Source organism: Capricornis sumatraensis, chromosome 3 (genome assembly GCF_032405125.1).
Source record: "Capricornis sumatraensis isolate serow.1 chromosome 3, serow.2, whole genome shotgun sequence".
Classification (NCBI taxonomy): Eukaryota; Metazoa; Chordata; class Mammalia; order Artiodactyla; family Bovidae; genus Capricornis; species Capricornis sumatraensis.
In genome coordinates this window covers 3,145,169-3,150,549 of record NC_091071.1, presented here as the reverse complement: position 1 = coordinate 3,150,549, position 5,381 = coordinate 3,145,169, and positions in this window count along the sequence as shown.

Sequence of the window (5,381 nt, the reverse complement as noted above, 5' to 3'; positions counted from 1 at the left end):
GCGCGGGTGGGGCAGGTCGGGGTGAGCTCAGGGTCGGCGCCGGGCCCCGATCGCCGCCTCGCTCGCCGCCGCCGCTCGCCGCTTGAGCATTAACCGCCGCCTCATCCCGGCCCCCCTCTTGTTTATGCTCCGGAGCCGGGGCGCCTGGCACGCCTGCGCGGCCACGCCCCCCTCGTCGCACGGCCTCTCAAGGCGCAGGCGTGCTGCGGAGGTCCCGCCCCTTCACTTCCCGTCCGGGCCCAGGTTCCGGTCGAACACGCACAGGCGTGGGGACGCGCCGGGGGCTGGGCTTGAGGGCACGTCAAGGGCTGCGCATGCGCGTTGGAAAGAGTAGGCGCCCCGTTTCCTCCGCCCCCACCATTTTTTTGTTAGTATTAAAAGGGGCCCGCCGCCGCTTGCCAGTCGTTGTGCCAAATGCATGCATTCTCTACTGGTGCTTTTAGTTTTGTAGAGCCTGTTGCGTTGTCGTTTTACAAATTTGAAAACTGAGGGTCGGAACTATTAACTTACCAAGTGTTAAATCTGAGAACGGTAACCCCCGCGTTTAGGAGCCCTGGAGCAGATTCTACTTAACACGTCTTGATTCATTTAGTAATATTTAGGGAGCGCTTTCCATGTGAGCTAAATCAGTTCAGTTCAGTCGCTCAGTCGCGTCCAACTCTTCGCGATCCCATGAATCGCAGCACGCCAGGCCTCCCTGTCCATCACCAACTCCTGGAGTTCACTCAAACTCATGTCCGTTGAGTCGGTGATGCCATCCAACCATCTCATTCTCTGTCGTCCTCTTCTCCTGCCCTCAATGCCTCCCAGCATCAGAGCCTTTTCCAATGAGTCAACTCTTCGCATGAGGTGGCCAAAGTACTGGAGTTTCAGCTTTAGCATCAGTCCTTCCAAAGAAATCCCAGGGCTGATCTCCTTCAGAATGGATTGGCTGGATCTCCTTGCAGTCCAAGGGACTCTCAAGAGTCTTCTCCAACACCACAGTTCAAAAGCATCAATTCTTCGGTGCTCAGCTTTCTTCACAGTCCAGGCCTCCTCTTTTCCCTCAGCGAAGGTACAGTGGGAGAGATTCTTAAAGACCTTTGCAAAGCTAGGATTCCATGAGATCACGTAAGGAGGTCCTTACTATTAACCTAGACTTAAGGGAGGGGACTGTGCAGCCCCAGAAGGCTTCTTGGAGATGAGACCTGAAGTTCGAGTAGCAGGTAACCAACCTAAGAAGTGGAAGTGTTCCATATGGCAGAGGTCCACGGATGAGAGTGTGACCTCACCAAGGAACTCTATGCTGTGTGTCTGAGCTTGTAGTGGGATAGTGGGCACGACACAAGATTTGGCTTGAGAAATAGGAAGTGGCCAAATCAGATTGGGTGTTAAGATACATTCAGCAAGAGGATTTCCTTAGTGGTACAGTGGATGGGAGTCCGCCTGCCAAGGTAGGGGACACAGGTTCGATCCCTGGTGCAAGAGGATTCCATGTGGCTGGGAGCAGCTAAACTGGAATGCTGCAACTTCTGAAGTTCATGCCCTACTGCTTGTGCGTCCCCAACAAGAGAAGCCAGCTCAGTGAGAAGCCTGCACGCTGCAAGGAAGAGTAGCCCTCACTTGCCGCAAGTAGAGAAAGCTGCTCAGGTACAGCAAGGAAGACCCAGTGCAGCCAATGATAATAATAGATAAACTAATTTTAAAAACTAAGAAGTTTTAGAAAGATACTTTAGGCAAGAGACTCATCTTTGTATCAAGAGCAATATGCCACTATTGAAAATACAGAATGGTGTGATCAAGTGTGTTAATTCTAGTCATGGAAACGAGTGCCTTGAAAATCACTGGGGTGAGTACATCAATTATACTTCAATTTAAAAAAAAATAGAGAAAAATTTAATCTAAAAAAGAAAGGAAGAAAGAAAATCACTGAGGAAAGAAAGGTCTTTTCTATAAAAGAGGCAGACTCTGCCCCATCCCCCCACATTATACCATACTCAAGGATTCATTTGAGGTAGATGGAAACCTAAATGTTGAAAGGTAGGACAATAAAGCTGCTAAAAGTAAACAGGAGAGTGCCTCAGTGTCTCTGATGTAAACAAAGTCATCTAAACAAGTACTTTAAAAAAAAGCAGAGACCTTACTTTGCCAACAAAGGTCCGTCTTGTCAAGGCTATGGTTTTTCCTGTGGTCATGTATGGATGTGAGAGGTGGACTGTGAAGAAGCCTGAGCGCCGAAGAATTGATGTTTTTGAACTGTGGTGTTGGAGAAGACTCTTGAGAGTCCCTTGGACTGCAAGGAGATCCAACCAGTCCATTCTGAAGGAGATCAGCCCTGGGATTTCTTTGGAGGGAATGATGCTGAAGCTGAAACTCCAGTACTTTGGCCACCTCATGCGAAGAGTTGACTCATTGGAAAAGACTCTGATGCTGGGAGGGATTGGGGGCAGGAGGAGAAGGGGACGACCGAGGATGAGATGGCTGGATGGCATCACTGACTCAATGGACGTAAATCTGAGTGAATTCCGGGAGTTGGTGATGGACAGGGAGGCCTGGCGTGCTGCGATTCATAGGATCGCGAAGAGTTGGACACGACTGAGAGACTGAACTGAACAGAACCACGGAATAAAAAGTTGATTATCATAACTAAGAACTTCTCATCAAAAGAGATCATCAAGAGAGGTTGGAATGGGATATGTCTATTTGCAATCCATATCTTTTGACAAAGGGCTTATTTCCAGAATATTTGAAGAACTACAAATTAATGAGGAAAATACTGGCAACTCATGTTTATTAATGAGTAAAATATTGAGCACAGACATATCACAGAAGAGGGCATCACAGTGGTGAATGAGCTCCTGAAAAGGTGGTCATCAGTGACACTCATCAAGAAAATGCAAATTAGGAGCAAACAGGAGACAAGCAACCATCTGGCAAGTTGGATAAAATGGAGAAGACTGACAGTGGCAAGTGCAGGCCACAGTGCGGAGCAGTCGGAACTTTGGTGCCCTGTGAGGAGAGCCCTAAAGCGATACCATTACTTTGGAAGAGTGTTTGACAGTGTCTGCAGAAGTTATCCATACACACTCCCTATGACTCAGCCATTTTACTTCTATGTATATACTCAGGAGAAATGAGTGCTTTTCCCCCAAAAGACAGGTGTAAACATATTTATAGCTGCTTTATTTATAATAACTCCCAAACTGGAAATAACCCAATCATTTTGCTACAAGAGAATGAATGAGTAAATTGTGGTGCACTCATATAAAGGAATGCTGTGCAGCAATGAAAGAGACGCACGCCCATGGATAATCTCACAGATGTAACACTGAGTGAGAAAAGCCAGACACAAAAGAGTACATGCCATACGAGTCCATTTGTGTGACGTAAGAAACAGGCAGCATAGTGGTTACTTCTGGGGGGAAACTGCTTGGGAGGGGCCGTGAAGGAGCCCGCTGAAGACGTTTTAGTGGTTGGCAGTATGGACATTTACGTATGTAGGTGTGCGTGCGTCAGTCGCTCAGTCGTGTCTGACTGTCTGCGACCCCATGGACTGTAGCCCGCCAAGCTTCTCTGTCCGTGGGATTCTCCAGGCAAGAATCCTGGAGTGGATTGCCATTCCCTTCTCCAGAGGATCTTCCTAGCCCAGGGATCAAACTCTGATCTCCTTCATTAACCGTTTGAGCTACAGGGAAGTCCTTATGTAGGTGTATTAATGTGTAAATGTGAAAGCCCATCAAGATACAGAGCAGAAGCAATGTCTTCGGGTGGTTCTGCATTAGTTGGCACAGTTTCTTTTGACCCATTATTACTGAGTGAAGGCACACAAAGGGGTCCCCAGGTGAATCCCTGGGTTTTAGACAGCCCTTGACTTCACCTTGAAATGCCACCCGATTTCCCCTTGTTCGTCAGAATCTATCAGTCCGTTCAGGATAGCAACACCTTCTCTCTCTACTGGTTCAGCAGGTGGAAATCCCCAAATGCCCTAGGGGTTGGCCGTGACTCTATTCCCTGGAGTCATAGGTGACTGGATCTCAAACTCTAGTGAATGTAGGGTTGTGTGGATGGAAACAGAAATTTCTCTTTTGTTGTTTTTTTTCCCTTAAAAATTTTAGTCTTGAACTATAGTTGCCCTACAATGTTGTTAATTTCTTGTGAGCAGCACAGTGAGCCAGTCATGCATATGGACGTTCTTTTTCGTATCCTGCTCTAGGGTGGTTGGTCACAGGATATTGAACACAGTTCCCTGTGCTGTGCCGTGGGAGCTTGTGCTTACCGACCCTGCATAAATAGCTTGCATCTGCCAAGCCCAGACTCCCAGCCCTTCCCTCCGCTGCGGACCCCTGGCCCCCAGCTTGGCAACCTTTGCTCAGTCAGCTGTGTCTGACTCTTTGCAGCCCCATGGACTGTAGCCTGCCAGGCTCCTCTGTCCATGGCATTTTCCAGGCAAGAATCCTGGAGCCAGTTGCCATTTCTTACTCCAGGGGATCTTCCTAACCCACAGGTCGAACCCACCATCTCTTGAATCTCCTGTACTGGCAGGTAGATTCCTTCCACTAGTGCCACCTGGGAAGCCCTGAGTCTGTTTTGGGGAAATAAATTTATTGTGAATAATTAGATGTAATAGGTAAGAAAACACTACCGCCTCTGCTTCTAGTTTGTGGTGTCTTGTTTTTGGCCATGCCTCTCGGCTGGCGGGATCTTAGTTCGCTGACCTGGGGTCAGCCCAGTGCTCCCTGCACTGAAAGTGTGGAGTCCTAACCCCTGGACCCCCAGGGAGGTCCCTGTACTGTGTATAGCACAGTGACGCCTGGGCCTCACAGGGCGCGGTCTCTTGGCTGGCACCATATCGAACCTTCAGTGAAGCCGTCCCATCTTCTACTGAGTAACAGGGCACATGCTAAGGGTCGTGAATGCCAAGGGCATGAGCCTTAAGCCAAGCTCCCTTCACCTAAATGTGAGGGACTTGGTCAGAAGACATGTGGCATGGACGCCTGAATAACTGCGTTGGAAACAGTAGCCTCCACCCTTCTGCACACTCCCCATTGCTTTCATTGTGCTGTATTTCTATTAACATATATTACAGAAGGCTGAATGCTGATGCTTTTGAATTATAGTGCTGGAGAAGACTCTCGAGAGTCCCTTGGACTGCAAGGAAATCAAAGCAGTCAATTCTAGAGGAAATCAACCCTCAATACTCATTGGAAGGACTGATGCTGAAGTTAAAATAGTTTGGCCCTTGACGTGAAGAGCCGCCTCATTGCAAAAGACTCTGATACTGGGAAAGACTGAGGGCAAAAGGAGAAGGGGGCAGCAAGAGGATAAGATGGTTGGATGGCATCACTGACTCAAGGGACATGAGTCTGAGCAAACTCTGGGAGATAATGAAGGACAGGGAAGCC